General features: G+C 45.3%; 1 long non-coding RNA gene across 1 annotated transcript in view; it reads right to left on the reverse strand.

The window, feature by feature from the left end:
- Nucleotides 1–7,564, reverse strand: part of LOC146832809 (uncharacterized) — a 225,595-nt gene extending 218,031 nt beyond the window's left edge. The window contains exon 1 of the long non-coding RNA XR_014960453.1: nt 7,481–7,564. This is a non-coding gene — a long non-coding RNA (uncharacterized LOC146832809). The remainder of the gene's footprint in view (nt 1–7,480) is intronic.
- Nucleotides 7,565–24,674: the final 17,110 nt, after the last annotated feature.

Genomic DNA, 24,674 nt, shown 5'->3' on the forward strand with positions numbered 1-24,674 from the left:
GACCGTTTGGCCCTGGGGCTCTTTCAGCCCTGGCTTTCCTTATTGAGCGTAAGATCTTGTTTTTTAGTTCATCTGATGTCACTATGATCTCCGTCAGTAAATCATTGTTTTTCGCATGGGCCTCATTTGTTAATTCTTCTATAGCGTTATTAACTGGGGGGTTGAGGCCGGGTCGACTTAGGCTCTTAACTTCCGGAGATGGTGTCACGGGGTTGGCTGGACTGAGTGAATTGGGATGGTCGTCCCTATAGTTGCAGTCACTAAAATGAGATTATAAAAAACTTGCTCCATTCGTCTGCAGTGATGTTTGCACTACCGTGGCTGCTTCCGCCTCGTAAGCCCCTGTTTACAAGAGACCAGAATTGGTTTGCATTGGGATTCTTACTTTCATGAATAAGCTTCAGCCAAAACTGATCTGAGGCTGCTTGTTTATCCCTATGTATTGCGAACTTAAAAGCTGCTTGGGCTTCCTTGTAGTTGTTGAATATAGTTTTATTTCCTGAGCTCTTCCTTGACAAACGGAGGGCTCGGTTTCTGTGTGCCTTTAGTTTTTTTGTGGCTGATGAGATGCGAAATTGGAATGCTTGTTGCTGGGTGCTCCTCTTAGGTGGAACTTCTTCGAATAGTTGGTTTATGAAACTAACCCAGCCCGTGATAACAGAAGAATCTTTGTCCGGTAATGAGTGTAGTAGAGCTCTACATTTTTCCATCAAAGGGAGAGCCGCGCTATCCGACCATTTCATTCACCTTAAATTCGCTGTATGACAACCTGAATGAGTATGGGCAAGTTCCTGATGACATGGGGTGTTGGCGGATAGAGTTATAATTTGAGGCCGATGGTCGCTCTCACTTTGTGGTGCGATGTAATAACTCTCAATCAGAGGAAGTATTTGCCCTACTCCGTAAAGAAAAGTCAAAAAATGAGTGGATTCAACCATCTGATCATGTCCAGGCGGAAGGATTATCGGTTTGAAAGCGCCCATTCAATACAGTGAATCCTACGCTGCTGAGCTGGATGACTGCATACTCCCCTAGTTTCGATAGTCTATTTCCTGCGGGAGTCGATTGTGAAGCGAGGTGTGGGGGAACAATTGGAAGCAACCTCTATGTCCTCGGAAGGGTTACAATAGAGGTTGGTGTTGCAATCTCCTGAAATTATGCTAGGTACTCTGCCGTGCTCGCTTAGTAGGTTGCAAACAATGTTGGTCAAACAATCCATTTTGGATTTTTTTCTTGATGGTACGCAGAGAGATATAGACATTGAGAAGGCGCAACTGGCTATCAGTGGGTGGGCCTCCCAACACTATTCCGGAGACCCAATCTACGTCAAATTTTATCTGCTTGATGCTTTGGGAGGGTTTGGTTGATGCATAGATCGTGAGGCCGCCGCTCGTCCTGCCGAACTTAGACTGCCTTGAGGCAAGGGACGTAAATTCCAGGTAGCCTTCGATGGGGATACTGTCTACTGCCCAGGTTTCCTATAAGAAAATAATGTCATGTTCCTTTAAAAAGCCAAGGATAGCTGCAGATTGATTTTTCTGCCAGAATCCGTTGATATTCCAGGAACATATTATTAGACCGTGATTGGCGGTATTTCACTCGTTCCGGCTTCTGGATAAAGCTCCTGGTAGCCATGACCAATTTACCCTTTCAGGATTTTGCTGATTAGTTATATACTCTGGGGTTGCTGCTGACGAACGGCTTCTTGCTGACTTTAATACAGAAAAAGGAGCCGAAGTTACGCTAAGAGCATGAACCTGATTGTTTTCTAGTATTGATGGGTAACGGGGGACACTGGGCATTGTTCTTATTATGCCCCAGTTTTTAAATTGATCGGTTTTTGACTGAACCAGTTCTCGATTTGCTGGAGACGCTAGTGTGATTTGGGTCACTTCACCCGCTTGGGTGCCTATGATTGGTATGAATTCAATGGCAATTATGTGTTTTGATTTCAAATCATCCCTGGATTTAAGCATTTTGTAAAGTCTTAGAATGTTCCCTCGATTAAGAATTTCATAAGAGCCTCTGGAAACGTATTTCAGGGTTAGCTGCAGTTTGGTGCCGGGGCTATTAGTCGCTTGCGTAGAGACCTCATCAATGGTTAACAACTTTGGGTGCTTTGGAATTTCTTCGGGGACCTGCTTAGTTGTCCATGTAGTGGGCAATGGAAGAGACAATTCTCGATGATGGGTAATTGAAGGTAAGGCGGGGGATCTTTTGCACGTGGCCAACAACTGTTGGTCACTTGATGAGCTTAGCGCATTCGAGTCATCAAGCTCTTTAACTGTGCACTGCGGGGCTGGGTTGTTGACCCCCACTGTTGATGGGCGAATGGCGCTGGTGTTAAAGTAGCGTTTGGGAATTTGCCGTTCCCGGTTGCCCATTGACGGTTGCTGACGCCTCTGTTGGAAATTTCTTAAATCCAGATGTTGCTTGGGTGGATAGCTGCAAGGAGAGCTGTATATTTTGAGATGGCCCTGCTATGCGACTGTTCAATTGTGAGTTCCGTTTGAGACACTGGTGAGTGTGCTATTAATTGTGAGCTCAGGTTTGCTCCTGACATGGTAGGCTGTTCCCATAGTGGTTCTGAATTGATCTTTGGGAAAGAACTAGCACTAGAGATTTTGCTTTCCATTATGTTTGTTGCGGCTCTTCCGCTGTCTTTTTGTTTCCCGTTTCGAAAACCGATGCATGTTGTGATGGTAAGATGGTTCGGTGGGAATTACTTTTGTGAGAAGTTGGCCTGGCATATGCTGGTCACTAGTTATAGTGGCCACCTTGCACCAGTCCAATTCGACTCTTATGGTAGATAGGTTTAAGAAAACCTTTTAAAGAAAGCTATCCTAGTCGTAGCTGTGGAGAGCAGCCTTCAGGCTAAGTCTCAGAGGAAGGTAAAGCAGATTGTTTTACCTTATAATCTCTTGAATTACCAAATGAAAGGACACCACACAGGTATATATATCAAATATATATGAATTTATTTCTAGACCCACTCTACTAATCTCTTTATGAGATTAGAAGCCAAGAACACATTCAAATATCAACGTTTCTCAATAAGTTAAACACAAATATGGCTGGGGCCCTAGGGGCGTACCAGACCATATACTAAAAAAATGGGTTAGGAAAGTCGACTTGCAAAATTACAAGGCCTAGGGCCTGTAGAATCGCTGGGGCTTCACGACTGCAGTGATAGCAGGTAAGTAACAGCCCCACGGGAGACGCGTGCAGTGTGAGAACACAGACGCAGGTTCCCTATTGATTATAATGGAGCAAGTTGCGGTTAGATTTTTAAAGTTTTAGGGTACTTCGAGGAAGTCCACAAGCAAGCCACTTACAAGGTAAGTAATTCGAGGGCCAACACACACTAGGGCACCGGAGTACACGAGTTACCTCACACAGGGAAGCCGGGTGCATAGGTGTCTTTCTTTTGGTGTCGGGTCGCGTCGCTGTTTTCTATGGAGACCAAAGAAGACTTGCTGCTTGCGGCGGCTGAAGAAGTGTCTTGTGGAATCCAAGGCTGGATTCAAGATGTAGAAGACCTGAAAATTGAAGGGACAGTGTTCAGTCACTTGCCAGTGACCCGGGGCCAGGAAGATGGATGCCCACGGATGTCGGGTGATTTCAGGTCGTCGATGGTGTTTTGACTCTTCGCTCACGAGGTCCAGGAGAGATCGACGATGACCAGCAGCTGGATTCGGAGTGTCCCACGACGTCTGCAGTTGATGGCAGTGTCGGCAACCGGATTGGAGCCAACAAGCCTTGGCAAAAGCACGTCCCGTGAAGAGTCGATGGTGCAGACCAGCAAGGTCTGAGGGACTTACCCAGCGAGGGTAAGTGAGGGCAGGCCTGGAGCAACCAGGGGAGCCCTTTTAGTTGATAAGAAAGTCTTCGGGGGGCTCACTAGCCAACGGGCAAGGGATTGCGAAGACGCCTCTTGAGGAAATGCTTCACAGGAGCCCACGGTCACTGGGGACGTGGTAGGCCTCTGATTTTTGCTGCAAAACCTGCTGGAGGCTTGGGCCACCAATGGTCCAAAGCACAAGATTGTTGAACGTCGTGAAGGGGTTGCACTCAACAATAGTGCACGGTTTCCAGGTATTGCAGTTCTTCGTCACTCGTGGGGTCCAGATGCCACAGCTTTGCTGGGGACTCAAAATGGCCGACGAGAGGTCAGGAAATCCACTTCTGGGGTAGCAGGGACTTCGGACTCCAGCGGTAGCGGGAAAGTTTGCGACCGTTGTTTCAAGTTTTGGTGCCTGCCAAGCAGGGGAGTCACTCCTTGACTCCCAGGGAGATTCCTCCATCTTCCAAAGGTAGTGGAACGTCGAGTGACCAGGATTCTTCTTGTAAAGTGTCGTCCAGGGATATCTAACTTGCAATGGCAAGGTGTACCTATCTTATAGTGAAAGAAAGGGAGGGACTAGCTCTATGACCACCCCTCTAGGAGGGTCAGGGGGGGTGGGTGGTTACACCCACTTCCCTTTGTCCAGCTTCGCACCAGAGCAGGGGCTGGTAGCCCCTCAACCGGTTTGAGCTGGCATATGCACAGAGGAGCCTACTGCTCCCCCAGTGCAGGACTTCAAAGCACTCTAAGAGTGTACCCACCCAGCTCCAATACACTAAATCCTGTCTGGAAGGTGGTGACACCTCCCTGTGACAGGATGCCTTTTGTTGGGCCTCCTCCACGGCGAGTTTGTCAGCAGCAGGAGGGCAGCCCAGTGTCTGTGCTGGTGGCATCCATTTTGTGATGCCAGGGCTCTTTCAGATTTGTCGTTTTACTACAGTTGGTACATGTCATCCCCTCTAGAAGGGTGGGATCATACTCCGACACCAGTTACTGGTGTGGGGGTATGATTCCAAGATGTTTGACACCAAACACGACATGTTTTGATGCAGTCATTCCAAAGTTAGCATTAACCGGGAGGTTATAATGCACTTAAGAGTATATGGTTTAACCGCATCCACAAACAGCCACAGGGAATAGACTCTGCCAGCTGCAGAGGGGCCCTGCTCAGGCAGAGGCACCCCCTCACATTGTAAACCAAGCACCCTGCCCTCAGGATTGATAGGGCCTGCCATAGGGGTGACTGATAGGTTTATATGTGTGTGTATGGTGTGATATAGGAACCTATACCTCAGTGAGGAGTGCTAACACTACCTCACCCAGGCTGCACTAGCAGGCCTGTGTTGTCAGATTTAGTCTGCTTCCCAGGGGTGGCATAATACATGCTTCAGCCCCTGGTAGGCCTGTGAAGTACCTATGCCCTTGGTACCTAGGGTACCATATACTAGGGGATCATAGGCTGCCACAGTATCCAATCACTAGTGCATCTAATATGCACTCCAAGTTGTTTAGAGAGAACAGAGAGACCGGGCTCTGATTATCAGGGACATAGCCTGACTATAGCCAGAAAACAGTGTTAACATCAGATAAAAAGTGGGGGCAAGATAAGTGCAGATCCTACTCTCCTACAGCTTTGAAATCTGCTGGCTCCTTAGGATGGGGGGGAAAAAAAAGGTCTGGGTTGCACTTCCGCAGGAGCAGGTTCCTGAACCTAGCTGAGAGCCTGGAATGAAGAATCGGGTGGCCCCGGCACTGGAAGCTTCTTAATTTCAGTTATTACTAAGGAAAGAAATTGAGGTAAAAATAATAAAGAAGCAATGATTTCAGCTGCATACTGATTGAACCAGTTGGACTTGGGATTGGGCTTTTATGACGAGTGAGTGGAGCGCCTCAAGTGTTTGCTCCATCCCGGCAGTATACACCGCAAGTGTGTTTAAAAGGTGCACCTGCAGGTCCATTTTGTCTGAATGGTAGGTTAATGCTGCAGCCGTAGTTTGAAGGGTTTGCAGTAATTGTGACCAAAGGTCGTTAAGGTCGATTGATGAAGGGTTTTCCTGGGCGGTAGGTTTTTTAGGTTCGTTGATGAAGAAGGATAAGTCTAAAGGAGTGAGATTTATATTCTCATAGGGCCCCTCTGGGTTGACCATTTGATCACCTTGGTCAGCAGCATCTGAAGAGCTTTCTGAATGCGACAGTTTGAAGTTGCTGAGGTGGGCGCATGGGTGGGTCATGACTTGTGGTGACAGAACTTTAGTTCTCCTTTTTGATAATCGGGTAAGGTTGGGATTGGGAGTTTTAGTGCGATTGGCGAAAACTGACTTGGGTTCTGGGCAGACTGAAAAGTTGGCAAAGAGGCGTCTTTAGAGATGGTAACTTGAGAAGTAGCCTGTTTGACTTGGTCTGTCTATAGGTCAGGAGGTAATGGACCGGAGGCCTGGTGTGAACGACTGTCGTCAAGGGCATCTATAAGAAAGAATTCTGTCATTGCTGGGGGCTTGATGGCGACAAGCTGTCAGACCCACCGGCGACCACGTGGATCATGGGCTGAACCGAAATTTGATGCGACACTGCCGCTGCGATTGTAGGAGAGGGAGCCTGAAACTTATCTGAGGGACTGGATTTTTTCTTCAAGGCTATCGCTGGTGCTGAATTCCTAAAGTAGTCCCTCAATGAAGTCTTTTTTGTCGTTGGTTTTATGAGTTCTGAAGGGCCCGATTTCGGCACTTCGTTGATCTGGTGTCCTGGGCCGCGGCTGCACCCCCTACAGCCTGGTGTAGCAGGGGGGGGGGGGGGGGGGGTTTAAAGGATTGGGCTTGCAGCAAGGGTTGCCTGAATTGAGATTCATGCCCTGAGTCAAAGTCTGGTTTTAGAGTTTCTGGTGATTGGGGGTGCGTGAGGGCCACTGTGGATATAGCCAAGCATTAGGGGGTAGCCTTCTTCTTTGTGCTTTTTTTAATGGGCCTTGTTGGAGCCTTCCTCACTCGCCCCAATCTCATTCTTAGGGTTCTTTTGCTGGTGAGAGGGGCTGCCCGTCTTCCGGATGGTTTGTTGTTAAAAGGATCTTGAGTCTTGTAGGTTGCAAAAGGCTGTACTTATTTTACAATTTAAATGATTGAATATCCCACCTGGCCAGCCGGGTTTGGTGGGTGCTGGGCAAGCTGGGCTGCCGGGGGACAACTGAGGAACAGCCTGGGTATCACCTGAGCTCCTGCTCCCGGTCTTCTTTTGGGTTTGCAGATAGTAATACTGGTGATAGTAATCTGTGGAACATCAGGGATGAAATTGAAGTGTCTGAAGTGGATGGCTGGGCCGGGGATGAAGTGACGAAATGAAGGGGATTGTGATGGAAAAGAGATGGTTATGGTGAGGTGGTAGGGAGCTGGTGCGGGGCTCTCGAGGCTGAGTTGCTGGCTGCAGCTGGTCTAGTCAGGCCACCTCCGCAAGTCGCCACGGGCTCACGTTTGCTGCAGCCGCCTGCTAAACGGCAGCCGCGCTTGCCTCCAGCAGTCCTACAGGAGGGGCTCTTTCACCTAACAATCAAGTCAAGTTTAGTTGAGCGGAGTTTGGCCGAGCTGAGGGGGGAGGGGGGCCTTTAGAATCAGGCGCCGTTCGTGCCCGTGCCCACAAACCGCTCACCGTTCGTCGCTCTCCGTTCTGTGCTCCGTGGTCATCTCTGGTCGTCTGTTTGTCTCCGCTCGATCCGGCTCCGCTGCTACTGCTCGCACTCACGCTCTCTCAACCACGTGACCGTGTAGTTACACCATGTGACCTAATTAAGCGAACTAATTACTGACTCGGAAAATAACCCAGAGAATATACCGACGAACACAAGACATTGTAGATTTCCATACCTCTGTGCTTTTGTGCCTCGGACCAGCCGTGGCTCACCTCGCTGCCGCCTCCCTCGTGGCTTCTCGCACGGATGTGGGCGGGGCTGGTCGGGCTGAGCGGCTGCGGCTGCGGCTGCCGCTGCAGCTGAGGCTGTGATGGGATGCCACGGATGCGTTGTGCCGGTGGTTGGGGGCCCTGATTCCCCGGCTGCTTCCCTGATAGCCGCATCTGTTGCTTCCTCGGTGGGTGTTTCTTTCCGCTCTCTGTTTAGTTTTGCCCATTCCACACGAAGTGCTGGAATTATTGCCGAAGGTGTTGTGACCCAGTGGGGGCTGCACGGCTGCTGGTTCAGCATTCCGGGATCTTCTCCTCTCTTCTCCTCATTGCGTCCCCCGACTGCTGCTCCCCCTGTGTGGGGCGAGGACGTACTATCAGGTGACTGGTGCTATATTGGGGGGGGGGGGGGGGGGAGTTAAGGGGGGTAGAGTCTGAGCTTGAGTTAAGTTTTGATCCCATGGTGGCTTCAAGGCTAGCATACTTTTTCCAGTATATTCCTCTAGAAAATTTAAAGGTCTGCCTGGGGGGCGCAAATAGCGTATGGTGTTCTCTACTACGTATAGGGCCCCATGGTACCAGGCCAGGCGCGCAACACCCATTGGACTCAAAGGGCTTCAGCCCCCCCCCCCCCCCGTCGTGTGCGGCAGCCCGGGATGAGACACCTTCCCGGGCAAAAAAGCAGCCGCACCCGAGCACTTCACAGGTCTTTAAACGACCATTTGCATGTTAACGAGGCCTTGCTGTTGTTTCACCCCTTCTAAGAGCCCCTGCAGCTCCACTCTGCCAATTGCTTAAAGTTCAGCCCCCCCCGAAATTTTTGCTCAGCCCCCCCCGAAATTTGGCTCTAGTTGCGCCTCTGTACCAGGCTGTACTCCAACTCAGCCGGGAACGAAAGGTTGTAACGCAAATCTCCTTGCGGGGGCAAGCTGGGGTTGTCAATACCTACTTGAAACTACAATTTGCCAGCACATGAATTGCAGAAGACGTGCTAACTGGGTTGGAACTTGGCTTGCCGAGGCACATGAGCCCAAAAAAAAAAACTTGCGGTAGGGAAAGAGCAAAAAAATCAAGGGAAACAGAGCTCTAATATTAAACTACTCCAGCGGTTTAAACTAGTGGGGAAACCGCCCACAGCATTGACAGAACCAAGGGCATTAACAATTAACAGATACACTCTAAGGAACAAATGTATGGATGTTGATACCTATTCAGGGCAAAAAGTGTCCCCACCAGTTCTTTCCCCCAATTTCCTGATATTTTAGTGGTAGCCCCTTGCGAGGATTGAAGATCTGGACAAACTCTGGAAAAAAGGCAAGAAGTTAACAACTCTACTCAAACAGGGAGGGGATCCAAATTAAAAATAACTCCTTCACTTTGATCCTTTTTTAAGGTTAGCGGGGGTGTTGACTCACCAACTGTCATTACAAAGGGGTCGGAATCGACCGGAGTCACCAACATCATGAATCAGAAATCGACTGGAGACTTACAACAAACCACTAGCCTACCGTTGGCTAATAAATTCCATATATTGGAGGTGGAGACCTCAACCATGGAAACTCTACCTGGTAATCGGAAGGAAAATCTACTCTTATTATCTGCACCATCTACATCATCAGCGCTACCTGAATCCTCAATGATAGGGAGTGCAGCTGCTCCGCCTTTAAGACAAGAAAATATTGAAACATTATTACAGACTCTATCAGAGGAAATAAAAACCAGATTCACAATGTCAGAAGCGAACCAAGTAAAAATGTGTGATGTCTGTGAGTCTTGAGAAGAAGCTTACAGATTTGACTGACAGAATCAAAAATCTAGAAGCGTCTTCAGAAGACATGAGAAGGGAAGTTACGGTTAACAGAAAAGAGATTCAACACTGTAAAGATAAAAAAAAAAAGCCCTCCAAGAAAAAATTGAAATGCTAGGGAATAACTCAAGTCGTAATAATCTGAGGCTCCTGAATGTTCCAGAGAGGAAAGAGGGTGAGGACTTGAAAGGGTTTGTTGTAAATCTGATCCAGGAAACAATACCAGATGCTGGGGAATCTAGATCTACTTCATGATATTCAACGAATTCATAGAGACCCATTTAGGCAAAACCCTAATCGAGACAAACCTAGGAAAATATTAATTAACTTTAATACCTACTCTATTAAGGAAAATATCCTTTCAGCTGCACTGAAAGCTGGGTCGCACACTAAAGATGGATGCTCATTCCGTATCCGTTCGGATTTATCAAAGGAAACCCAAACGCACCAGTGGGAATTGGGTCAATATATACAGGAGCTTAAATCTCTAGGAACTACTGTGCAAATTAAGTTTCCTGCCACTTTAAAAATGTGTAATAACAAAATGCATCACATTAGAGATCCAGAGGAAGTGGAAAACCTCATCAAGCAGATAAAATCCTAAACATTTCCAAAATAGGTTGAGTCCGTATTCACACAAGGGCTGGAGAGAGGAAGGCCGCTGGGCAGACTTTATGCCCGTTTTTGTTAAAAGGAGGGTTCCCCAGGGAAGGTGGGTGTGGACTCACAAAAATGGGGTTAAAGCACACTGTACATATCATGCAATTTTCACACGGGGCTGGGAGCATTGGGAAAAAAAGAAGAAAAAACGTCCTCATATGCAAAAATCTCTTAAGAAAATAGGAAATGTTATTAAAATATGGCCAAGACAGATAAACATACTTTGAGAATACCTAGCTGGAACATAAATGGGTTTAGAGTAGCAGATAGAAGAAGACAAATCCTACAATTTTTTAAACAATCTAAGTGTGATATCATAATATTGCAAGAAACGCATTTACAACAAAAAGAATGGTAATCAATACTTAAAGGTCATAAGGGGATACACCAGCTAGCATGTACTAATCAGAACTGTAATATTAAATGGGTTGCTATTCTGTTGAATTATTTTAGCGTGAGCAGAGTTTTTAAATAACTTCAGACCGTAAAGGAAGATGAGCTATTGCAACTGTGAGGATTTATAGCCAGACTTCCTCCATGATAAGCGACTATGGCCCGAATGTAGACGACTCATCACCACTGCATGACTTATTTCAACAAATATTGAAGGATTACCCTATTATAATGGCGGAGGATTTAAATGCTCTAATGGATCCTGTACTGGATAAATCTACCAGTAGACCAACAGTTAATACTCCTAAAATGCGAGCTTTTATACAGAACATCATGAATTTAGGACTAATAGGCCCCTGGAGGATGAGATCTGTAAGAAAGAAAGAATTTACTCATCATAATAAAAAATATGGTCATGCTTCCCGTATAGGCTACTATCTTATGGGTTCAAGATTAGGTAATAAGGTTAAAACAGTCTTCCATCACCCCGCTCACTTATCAGATCATTCAGCAGTCAGTTTAGCGATATTTATAGAACAAAAGGGGCCTGAATTTAGATGGACAATGGATAGGTCCTTACTAGGAGAACTGGAAATTCAGGATAAACTGAAACTAGACACGCTAGACTACTTTGAACTAAATGCGGGATCCACTTCATTACGGGTCATTTGGGATGCATACAAAGCTAATATTAGAAAGAAAATAGTTATGCTACACATAGAAAGAATGAAAATGACAAAAAAATAGAAAACCTAGAGAAGAAAATAAATTCCTGGCAAAAAGATCTTATTGTAGTGCAAGATTCTGTAGCAGTGAATGAGCTTTAGTCACAAATTAATGAGGGCAAGAAAGAACTTGAGGAGCCTCTGGAAGGCATAATCAAGAAAAAATGGTTTGCTAGTAAGCTGGCACACTGAGTATGGCGAGGCATGTGGAAGGTTATTAGCATGGAAACCCAGGGCTGACCTAACTAGGAACTCAATGAAAGAGATAACCTTAGAGGGTTTAGGTGTAAGCTGTTCGGATGACATTGATATTGGGGTCGCTTTTACCAACTTTTTCCAAGATTTATATAAGGAAGAGATCTCTGTATCCAACGAACAATTGAATACTTGGTTTTCAAGTGACCCTCTCCCAAAATTACCACCACATAAGGAATCTCTACTTAATAACCCTATTACATCTGAAGAAGTATCTTCAGCAATAAAAAACCTGAAGAATGGAAAAGCACCTGGGCCCGATGGGATTCCTAGTTAATTATATAAGGTTCTAGCGAAGGAAATGATTCATCCATTAACCTCTTTATTTAATTCTATCTAAATAAATAAAGAACATATACCGGAATCCTGGAATGCGGCCACAATAACCCTTATACTAAAACCCCATAAAAATCCTAAAAATTGTGAGTTCTATCGTCCTATATCCCTACTCAACAATGATTACAAAATATTTACGAGTATACTGGCAAAAAAGTTGGATAAAATATTGGGAGATCTAATAGGACTGTCACAAAAAGGGTTTATGAAAAATAGCTGATTGACCTTACACACGATCTTGTATGCGCTATAGATCTGGCCACAGATTAAAACCTCTCCTTAGCCATTCTGACTGTCGATGCTGCTAAGGCATTCGATAGGGTTAGCTCGCCCTTTCTTCACGCTGTTTTATTACACAGTGGGTTGGGGAGCAAATTCATTAACGCTATAAAAAACATCTATACATGTCCCTTTGCAAGAATCTTAATTAATGGCGCTCTTACTCAACAGTTGAAAATAGGCAGAGGTACACAGCAGGGTTGTCCCTTATTCCGTCTGTTGTTTAACCTATATATAGAGCCTTTAGCAAAGAGGATAAGGAAGGAACCGTTAATTCAGCCGTTGCAATATCAAGGCTGGGTTAAAAAAGAGGCTCTCTATGCTGCAGATTTAATATATACGCAAAATTCCACAAAATCTTTTCCAAACATAATGGGTCTATTAAAAGATTTTAGCAAGATTGCTGGATATCAGGTAAACGAAGGGAAAACAGAGATAATGATCTGGAATACCCATCTTGAGGAGTCCAGGTAGTTAAATCTCTGGAAGAAATGGCACAGATATATTTTTTTAACTGATGAAAGAAACTAAAGTTGTTGCAGACCTGGTCTACCCTGCCTTTATTGATTATTGGCAGGGTTAATCTGATAAAAATGATCTTGCCAAAGTTTACGTTTGTATTTAACGCTTTGCCATTATATTTTGAGTTAAAATGGTCCAAGAAATTACAAGGTGATCTGACAAGCTTCATATGGGCTAATAAAAATCCAAGAATTGCCTGGAAGAAACTTCGCAAAAAAGATAGACTGGGGGCTTGCTCTACCGGACTTTCTGCTACACTGCTGGGCTTTCCAGCTAAAAAACATTAGACCACTTTTAACTAAACGCGTTCAGTTACTACAGCCTTGTTTAGGAGCATTAACTGCTGATCTAGCAGAACAAGGTAACCACTTCTTGTTTAAATATGGGCATCCTCATTTAAAAAAAACATTCGCCTGAAGGTACTGAACGCGGCATGCAGACTCTTGATTCAGGTTAGGAGAATCTTGAAATTACCCTATTATAGCCAAATTGCTCCAATTTGGAAATCCCTTGGGACTCCTCTATGTTTACAGGACTCCCTATCTATCCCACTAATGGATGTTGGAATTGAAAAATGAGGCCAATTAATAGACGAACAGAGGCAAATTTCATGGGACTATCTATAACAAAAGACGAATAACTCATTGTCAAAATTCAAATACTTGCAATTAACCAGCTGGGCCCAAAGCCAACCATCGGTAGGAACCTCAAATGAGTGGGAAATTGCTCTACATGATAATCCTGCACAGAAAAAGGAAACTGCTAAATGGTATTGGATGTTAGTCCAAGAAGAAGACTCCGATATGATCCTACTGGAGGAAAAGTGGAAAGAGGCCCTTCCAGACGTCGATCGAACAACCCTGTGGCAAGTATCTATGAACACAGTTTGCTCGTTTGTTAAATACTCACCTTATTCACTCTGCACAGGGTTTATTGGTCCCCTAAGAAGTTATCCAGACTAGTAGGAGAAATAAAATGTTGTCCGAAATGCGGACTGTCAAAGGTAGATGATGTGCACATGTTCTGGCAATCCCCCGGCGTGAATGCCTTTTGGCTAGAAGTGGGTAGGACATTGACAGAAATACTGAAAATTAACATAGAGGTAAGCTTACCTTTGATTATGTTTGAGACCTTAGATAAACATATTTTTAAGAAGAATAAGAAAGCGCTTGCCAGTTATTAATGATGATTGTTACTGCTCGTAGGGAAATTTGTGTTAACTGGGTTTCCAGCAGCTTGGTTAAACACTGTCAGATGATATGGCAGATTAGACTGCATAAATGCTTCTGTGAAGAGGATCAGTATATGGGAACCACTTGCTAGTTATGCTTTAAACTCGCATAGATAATAAAGGATTAAAACGGTCCAAGGATTAAGCCATTCAAATCCAATGGGAGGTATGAAGAGGACCCCTTATCTCAAAAATATAGTTGGTGTATCAAGGCAAGAGAGCTTCCGGTAGGGTTCATGTGTATTCTGTGTTCTCTAAACCTAACATGCACTGTAACAAACACCTTTGGCACAGACTGTTGTGCAGTTACACCAAGGAGACCAATCGATGTCCCTGTGGCACAAATAATCGTGCAGTTACACCGAGTGACCAACAGATGTCCCTGTGGCTATCAGCCTGGTGTTCGTACACCTGGTGACCAATAGATGTCCCAGTGGAACATATCATGTTGCAGTTACTCCAAGTGACCAATCAAAGTCCTGATGACCCAAAGCGTTATGCAGTTAACCCAAGTGACAATAGATGTCTCTGACAATAATCATGGTGCAATTACACCAAGTGACCAATAGATGTCCCTATGGCACATATCATGGTACAGTTACACCAAGTGACCAGTAGATGTCCCAGTGAAATATAACATGGTGCAGTTACACCAAGTGACCAATAGATGTCCCTGTGGCACATATCATTGTGCAGTTACAACAGGTGACCAATATATTTCCCTATGGCACAACGCATGGTGCAGTTGCACCAAGTGACCTATAGATATGCCTTTGGCACATATCATGGTGAAGTTACACCGAGTGACCTATAGATGTACCTGTGGCACATATCATGTTGCAGTTACACCGAGTGACCAATAGATGTCCCTGTGGCACATAACATGGTTCAGTTACACCAAGTGACAACAAATGTCCCTGTGGCACATAGCATGGTGGAGTTACACCAGGTGGCCAATCTATTTCCCTGTGGTGATTAGCATTGAGCAGTTACACCCAAGGATTAATAGATGTCCCTGAGGTACATATCATGGTGCAGTTACATCAGGTGACCAGGAGATGTCCCTATGACACACAGCATATTGCAGTTACAACAGGTGACCAATAGATGTTCCTGTGGCACAAAGCAAGTTGCAGTTACACCAAGTGACCAATAGATGTGCCAGGCGCACATATCATAGTGTAATTACACCAATTGACTAATAGATTTCTCTGCACAACATAGCATTATGCAGCTACACCAAGTGACCAATAGATGTTGCTGTGGCATATAGCATTGTGCAGTTACACCAAGTGACCAATAGATGTCCCTATGGCACATGTCATGGTGCAGTTACTCCGAGTGACCAATAGATGACACATTGGCATAAAGCATGGTGCAGTTACACCATGTGACCAATAGATGTCACTGTGGCACATATCATGGTGCAGTTACACTAAGTAACTGCCATGTGTCCAGTAGATTTCCCTGTGGCTATCAGCATGGTTTATTTACATCCAGTGACCAATAAATGTACCTGTGGCACAAATCATGGTGCAGTTACTCCGAGTGACCAATAGATGACACATTGGAACAAAGCATGGTGCAGTTACACGATGTGACCAATAGATGTCACTGTGGCACATATCATGGTGCAGTTACACTAAGTAACCAATAGATGTCCCTGTGGCGCATAGCATGGTGCAGTTACAACAGATGACCGACAGATGTCCATATGGCACATATCATGGTGCAGTTACTCCGAGTTACCAATAGATGACGCAATTGCTCAAAGCATGGTGCAGTTACACCATGTGAAGAATGTATATCAATGTGGCACACATTATGGTGCAATTACAACAAGTGACAAATACATGTCCCTGTGGCACATAGCATGGTGCAGTTAAACCAAGTGGCCAATAGATGTTCATGTGGAAAATATCATAGTGCACTTATACTAGGTGACTAATCGATGTTACTGTGGCACATATCATGGTGGAGTTACACGAAGTGAGCAATAGATGGTCCTATGGAACAAATCATAGTGCTGTTACCCCAAGTGACCAATAGATGTCCCTGTGACACATCATGTTACAGTTACACCAGGTGGCCAATAGATGTCCATGTGGAACAAAGTATGATGCAGTTACACCCAGTGAGTAATAGATGTCAATGTGTCATTGTTAGAACTGGGGGTCTCTATTTGGCACAGGTAAGTACCTTTGACCAAATAGGGACCCTTGCTTCTAGTCAGGGTAAAGGGGTACACTTCTATAACCCCTGCTCACCCCCTTGGTAGCTTGGCACAAGCAGACAGGCTTATCTCAGAGGCAGCGTGTAAAGCATTTGTGAACACATACAGTAATACAGTGAAAACACTACAAATGGACACCACACCAGTTTAGGAAAATAAGTAATCTTTACTAAACTTAACACAAGACCAAACGACAAAAATCCACAATACTGTACTAAAAAATAGACTTAAAAAAATGGTAGAAATAGCTCAGTTCAATGTAGATCGTAAATGTGACACTTTACTCTTAAAGTACCTTGGATGCGTCACGCAATACAAAAAAGAGTGTGGCAGGGAAGGCGATGCGTCGGTTCCTTGCTTTGGGGAGGTGATGCGTCGGTTCCTTACCGGAGAGGAGGTGATGCGTCAGTTTCTTACTGTGATCCTGTGCGATGTGACAAGATGGCGCCTCGATGCAACGATCCGGTGGAATGCGAGAAAATGGCGTCTCGATGTGATGCGACAACATTGGATGGGATGCGTGGACGCCCGACGGCCGTGCCGCGAACTCAGTAACGGCTGAGCCACGACAGGCCCTGCGACACGCTTCTCCGGTGATGCAACGGTGCCCTCTGCGGCAGCGACACGCTTATCTGGTGATATGACGCGCTTCGTCGATGATGCGATGGCGAACAGCTGCAGCGGCGGCACGCTTCGGCGATGTGATGGCAACTGCTGCGGCAGTGACACGCTTCTCCACGTTGCGTTGCGCTTCCAGCACCCAGCGACTCGCAGTCTTCTCAGAGGGCACAAACAGCAGGCACCTCTCTGCAGGCAGAATTCCACAGCAAGGGAGTTCAGGGGAGCTGGTGGTGAAGTCTTGTATCTCTGAGACTTCAGGCAGGAGGCAAGCACTGTTCAAGCACTGTTCAAGTCCTCGGAGATTCTTTTTCAAGATTGCAAAAGTACACACAGAGTTCCTTTTCTCCTTTCCTTGGCAATAAAGTAACCACTGCAGGCCAACCCCAACAGCACAGGGGCAGTCTCCTCCTTCAGCTTCCTTGGTTCTTCCCCTTAGCAAAGGGTCATCTTGATTCCCAGAAGTGATCTAAAGTTCTGGGGTCTGGGTCCCCCCTTTTATACACCAAAAGCATTTGTCTCTGAAGGCAGAGAGTGTCTGTACCTAGTCCAAACCAGTTGTGGGTGCATTCTGCCAGTGCACAACTTCTTCCTTTGTCAGTTTGGGCCAGGGTCATCATAAACACACCATAGGAGGTTGAGCCAGCTTTGTGGAAGGCAAGCACAGCCCTATTCAGGCCCAGGTGCTACTCCTCCCACCACTCCCAATGCAGATAGGTCTATTCAGCCTTGTGCTGACTCACCCTGTCTCCTGGAGCCACCCCAGCCCCTGTCACTCACAAACCAGACATGGAATACACACCCTAGCAGAGGCAGGCTTGGATGGGTAGGCAAGAAAATACCTACATTCTAAAAGTGGTATTTTCAAACACAGAATGAAACCAACTTCACTAAAAGATGTATTTTATTATTGAGCTCAGGCATACTAAACTCGAATTTCTACCTAGTTCCCTGAGTCAATTAGGATTATAAGATGTTATAGTCAAACTGCCCATTCTAGCCTATGGGAACAGGTAGCCTTGCAATAGTGAAAAACAAAATGGGCTGTAATTCACTATCAGGACATGCCACACACATCAGGGCATGTCCTACCTTTTACATACTATGCACCCTGCCCTTGGGCCTAGTTTAGGGGTGACTAATGTGTAGAAAAGGGAAGGTTTAGGGACTGGCAAGTGGGTGCACTTGCCAAGTCGACATGGCAGCCCCCAGCTGCACACAGGTTATGCAATGGCAGGCCTGAGACCCACTTTACAAGCTGCTTCTGTGGGTGGCACAACCAGTGCTGCAAGCCCACCAGCAGCATGTGATTTACATGCCCTGGGCACACATGGTGTACTGTACTAGGGTCTGACAAGTAAACCAAATAGCCAATCATGGAGTCACTAATCCATTACTACAATTTACAATAGGGAGCACTTGCACTGTGGCACTGAATAGCAGTGGCACAGTGCCCAAAGCATCTAAACTTGCAAAACATATAGCAAAAACACAGGAGGCAACAGCAAAGAAATGGAAGGGAGACCCACGCCAATGGTGCCAGGTCTTACAAGCATATATAGTGGTGCACTTATACTAGGTGACCACTGGATGTCCCTATGGCACATAGCATGGCACAATTACACCAGGTGACGAATAGATCTTCCTATGACATATAGCATGGTTCAGTTACACCAATTGACCAATAAATGTACCTCTGTCATATATCAGGTTGCAGTTACACCAAGTGACCAATTGATGAGCCTGTGGCACAAAGCATAGTGCAGTTACACCAAGTGACCAGCAGATGTCCCTATGGCACATGTCATGGTGCACTTATGCCACGTGACCAATAGATGTCCCTGTGGCTATCAGCATTGTTTATTTACACCCAGTGACCAATTGATGTCCCTGTGGCACATAGCTTGGTGCAGTTACAACAGATGACCAACAGCTGTCCATATGGCACATATCATGGTGCAGTTACTCTGAGTGACCAATAGATGACCCAATTGCTCAAAGCACGGTGCAGTTACACCATGTGACGAATATATATCAATGTGGCACTTATTATGGTACCGTTACAACAGGTGACCAATAGATGTCCCAATGGCACAAAACGTTGTGCAGTTACACCAGGTGACAAATACATGTCCCTGTGGCACATAGAGTGGTGCAGTAAAAACAAGTGGCCAATAGATGTCCATGTGGCACATATCATAGTACACTTATACTAGGTGACTAATAGATGTTACTGTGGCACATATCATGGTGGAGTTACACGTGGTGACCAATAGATGTTTCTATGGAGCAAATCATGGTGCTGTTACACCAAGTGACCAATAGATGTCCCTGCGACACATACCATGTTACAGTTACACCAGGTGGCCATAGATGTCCCTGTGTAACATATCAAGGTGCAGTTACTCCAAGTGACCAATGGACATCAGAGTGGAACAAAGCATTGTGCAGTTAACCCAAGTGACCAATAGATGTCCCTGTGACACTTATCATGGTGCAATTACACCAAGTGACCAAGAGCTGTCCCTATGGCACATAGCAGGGTGCAGTTACAGTAAGTGACCAATAGATGTCCCTATGGCACATAGAATATTGCAGTTACAACAGGTGACCAATAGATGTCCATGTGGCCCGTAGCATGGTGCGGTTAAACCAACTAACCAACAGATGTTTTTATGACACAAAAGCATGGTGCAGTTACACCAAGTGACCAATAGATATCCCTGTGGCATGTAATGTGTTACAGTTACACCAAGTGACCCATAGATGTCTCTGTGAGCTATAGATGTATCTATGGCACATAGACTACAGTAGTTACAACAGGTGACCAATAAATGTCATTGTGGCCCATAGCATGGTCCAGTTTCCCAAGGGACCAATAGATATCCCTGTGGCACATATGCTACAGTTACACCAAGTGACCAATAGATGCCTCTGTGGCACATATCATGGTGCAGTTGCACCGAGTGACCAGTAGATATCCCTTTGGCACATATCATGGTGCAGTTTCACCAGGTGACCAAAAGAGGCCCATATCGCACAAAGCATGGTGAAGCTACACCAAAAGACCAATATATGTCTCTGTGGCACATAGCATGGCGCAGTTACACGAAGTGACCAATAGATGTCGCAATGGCACAAAGCCTGGTGGAGTTACACCAAGTGACCAATATATGTCCCTGTGGCACATATAATGGTGCAGTCACACAAAGTGACCAATATATGTCCGTGTAACACACATCATGGCGCTGTTACATCATGTGATCAATAGATGTCCATGTGACCCATCGCATGGTGCAGTTACACCAAGTGACCAATAGATGTCCCTATGACTAAAAGCGTGGTGCAGTTACACCATGTGACCAATAAATGTCACTCTGGCCCATATCATTGACAGTCACAGAAAGTGACCCATAGAGGTCCATGTGGCACAACGCATGGTGCAGTTACACCAAGTGACCAATAGATAGCCCTTTGGCACATATCATGGTGTAGTTACACCAAGTAAACAATAGATGTCCCTATGGCACAATGTATGGTGCAGTTACACCATGTGTCCAATAGATATCCATGTGGCACATAGCATGGTGCAGCTTACAGCAAGTGACCAATACATTTCCCTATGGCACAAAGTATGATTCAGTTAAACCATGTGACCAATAGATGTCCTTGTGGCACATATCCTGGTGCAGTTACACCAACGGATCAACTAATGTCCCTGTGGCCTATAGCATGGTGCAGTTATACTAGGTGACCAATAGATGACCCTATGGCACATAGCATGGTGTAGTTAGAACAAGTAACCAATAGATATCCGTATGGCACATAGCATGGTGCAGTTACTCCAAGTGATAAATAGATGTCCCTGTGGCACAAAGCATGGTGCAGTTACACAAAGTGACCAGTACATTACCATTTGCCACATCGTGGCGCAGTTACACGAAATGGCCAATAGATTTCCCAATGGCACTATGCATGGTGCAGTTATATCAAGTGGCCAATAGAATTCCCTGTGGCGCATAGCATACAGCAGTTACACCAGGTATCCAATAGATGTCCCTATGGCACACTGCATATTGTAGTTACAACAGGTGACCAATAGATGTCGATATGGCACATATCATGGTGAAATTACACCACGTGACCAATAGATGTCCCTTTGGCACATATCATAGCCCAGTTACACCAAGTGACCAATAGATGTCCCTGTGGCACAAAGTATGGTGCAGTTACACCTGGTGACCAATAGATGTCCGTATGGCACAAAGGATGGTGCAGTTACAGCAAGTGTCCAAAAGATATCCATGTGGCTCATAGCATGGTGCATTTACACCAAGTGAGCAATAGATGTCCCTGTGGCACATATCATTGTGCAATTGCAAGAGGTGACCAATATTTGCCTGTATGGCACAAAGCATAGTGCAGTTACATAAAGTGACCAAAAATGTCCCGATGGCAAATATCATACCATAGATAAAAAATAAAAAAAATAAAAATAAAAATTATTCGGTTTTTGCTTTCAAACCATAAAAGCTGCATTGACATAAAAGCAATTTACATAAAAATGCATAAGTTAAGATAACAACCAATACAGCAGTTGAAATTACATGAAATAAATAAAAAAAAGCCTGAGGAAACACTCTTTACACATCCATATAACTCCTAGATTTAACAGTGGCTTTTAAAAACCCTACTATAAAAAATATACAGTCCTCTTTCAATAATTGCAGGTACACAAGTGCTGGACGAGCCTGTCTAAAATTCATTCTTTTTAAAATAGGAACCATAAAGCGTTTACAAGGAATTTCATATAATTTACATAAAAACAGGAAGTGCAGCGTATCCTGCGGAGACTGTCCGTCGCAGCAGCAGGGCGCTAGCTCTTGACCTCTATTAAAACCCTTAGGTCTGGCGAGCAAAAGGTGAAAAAGGTTCAACCGCAACCTGGTTAACAGAAATTTCTCATGTGTGGACAAAGACCCCATGAGGTAGGGTTCCGTCATGGGGGATGTTTTAAGCATTATACACGTCCGCACGCTAGGTTTCAACACCTCCTTGGCTTCCCTTTCCATATTCTTTAGTGACAAAAAGGCTAATTTAGTCGAATCCACATCCTTCTTTGTAATAACATCAGGGTTGGCAAATAAGTCCCCCTGCCCTAACCCATCAAAGCTTTTTTTAATATATCTCAGCCACAGAATACGAGCCAAGTTGTCAAGAGACATACATTCTCTTAGGATCAGGTGGGTGAGAGAAAGATCTTTATTTAACCAACATTTTAGCCAAAACATCAGAGGTTGCAAAGCAAGTGCGTCACTTAAATAGGGAACCCCCAGTTCCTCGTGGACCGCTAAATTAGATGTGCCACGGGGAACACATAGTAAGCATTTCAAAAAATAATTTCCCGCTATCTGTAAGGTTTCTGCAACAGTGTATCCCCAAATTTCACTGCCATAAGAAGCTATGGCCAGGCTTTTGGCCTGATACACTTGCAGCATAGCTCCTGTTGGTTTCTTCCCTATTTTAGGTGCAAAATAAAAAATTGCTATATTCCAGGATAGAAAATTATTCGAACTCAACACTGGGAGCCCACAACTACCTCACCTGAAGAGGTACGACCGACTCTGGCCCAAGGAGTACGGGATCCCGCAGTCAATCGCATTCCTCCATGCCTGTTAAGGCAGCAAATCAATTTTTTGACGCCACTATATGGCCGGTACCAAATTGCCTATCTAATTCTAGCAGTGGTTGGACGAAGGGAATGGACTGGTGTCTAGGGAGTGTTCTTGTTGAACAGCCACTACGATGGGGTACCCCATGGCCAACTGCGGTCATGTCCCCGTAGGAAAGTGGCCTGTAAAAATAGCCCAAAGGTAAAGCCTTAATGACAGAACCCACTAAGGAGGTGAGACTGCAGTCCCTAGAGAGAATACGGCCTGCGGTGAAAGTTGTAAAAATTTATGATAATAGTCACCTGTCCCCTGTTTACGTGAGCTCCCAATCCAGCTAACCCTGCGTGCCATAAGTATGTTTTAGATACATGATCGCCCAGGGTGGTGGTATATGTGAACCAGTGGTTTATTTAATTTAACAACTGCCCATAATCTTCACTCTTCCCGTTGGGGAGAGCAGGAACACTCCCCAAAATCACAACATATGGAGTGGATTCGGGTGGGAGATCAATAGTTGGAAGAGTCAGCATCTGGGGGGCCCTACCCTCTGATCTCTTGTCCCTCTGAGGCATAGGGGGCTCTATTCTTAAAGATGACTGCTGTGTAGAAGCTGAAATATCTATCTCTGGTGGACCTTAAACCATTAGAACTATTCTTATCTAGCGCCTCACCATTTGCTGCTGGCCTGGCACGGGGCTACCCCTGCTCCTTTCTGCCCAGCTCTTCCCCTTCCTTGACTATTTGAGCTTTAAGCATATTTGTACTTACTGTTGGAATAACTGACGGAGTATAAACCATCGTCCTTTCTAATTTAGATAGTCTGTCTTCTACTGAGCTTATTTTTTGAAAGATAGGGTCTATTAAGGTAATCAGCATGGTTTCAAGCCTGCCCCAAAAGTCCTCCTCCAACGTACTGACAGTGGCCCTGCCCTGTTCTGATTCGGGGAAGTAAGATTGCCCTCATCAACAACACTTGTAGTAGGAGAAACTAGCTCTTTCCTCCCGGATGTGCCCTTTACGGATTTATTTGATTTTGTTGTTCCCCGGTTCTTCCTTATTACAACGGGGACCATAGATGTCCCTGTGGCAAATGTCTCGGTTCACTTATACCTGGTGAACATTAAATGTCCTTATGGCACATACCATATTGCAGTTCCAACATGTGACCAATAGATGTCCCTGTGGCACATAGCATGGTGCGGTTGCACCAAGTGGCCAATAGATGTTCATATGGCACAAATCATGGTGCACTTATACCAGATGACCTATAGATGTCTCTATGGAACAAAGTATGGTGCAGATACATCCAGTGTCCAATAGATGTCAATGTGGCACATATCATGGTTCACTTATACTAGGTGACCACTGGATGTTACAATGGATTGTAGCACCCCCTGACCCCCAGAGCCTTGAGACCCTTACGGGTGAGTAGTCGTGCCCAACAAATGCTTGATTGATGGTACAATTACACCAGGTGACAAATAGATGTCCCTATGGCATATAGCATGGTGCAGTTACACCAATTGACCAATAAATGTCAACCTCTCATATATCATGTTGCAGTTACACCAAGTGACCAATAGATCTCTATTTGGCCCATAGCATGGTCCAGTTACACCAAGTGACTAGTAGATGTCCCTGTGACACATATCATGGTGCAGTGACACCATGTGACCAGTAGATGACCATATGGCATATAGCATGTTTCAGTTACAACAGATGACCAATAGATATCTATGTGGCCCATAGCATGGTGCAGTTACACCAAATGACCAATAGATGTCCTTTTGGCACATATCATGGTACAGTTACACCAAGTTTCCAATAGATGTCCCTATGACACATACCATGGTGTAGTTACACCAAGTGACCAACAAATGTCCCTGTGGCAGATATCCTGTTGCAGTTACACAAAGTGACCAATAGATGTCCCTGAGGTACATATCATGGTGCAGTTACATGAGGTGACCAGTAGATGTTCCTATGGCACAAAGCAAGGTGCAGTTACACCAAGTGCCTCATGCTGGTAATATTTGGGTGTACCTCTTAGCGCTGGCGCCTGGAGAAGGCGAAAGTGTAATGACCAACACATGGTTTATCTTCTCCAGCATTTGTTTTCTGTAGTTAGAAGTATGACCAGATAATGGCTAAACATGCAACCGGGTGACTCACTGAGGTAGCTGACGAGTTAGAAGGAGGAGCTTTCCCGCTTTC

This window comes from Triturus cristatus, chromosome 4_2 (genome assembly GCF_964204655.1).
Source record: "Triturus cristatus chromosome 4_2, aTriCri1.1, whole genome shotgun sequence".
NCBI lineage: Eukaryota > Metazoa > Chordata > Amphibia > Caudata > Salamandridae > Triturus > Triturus cristatus.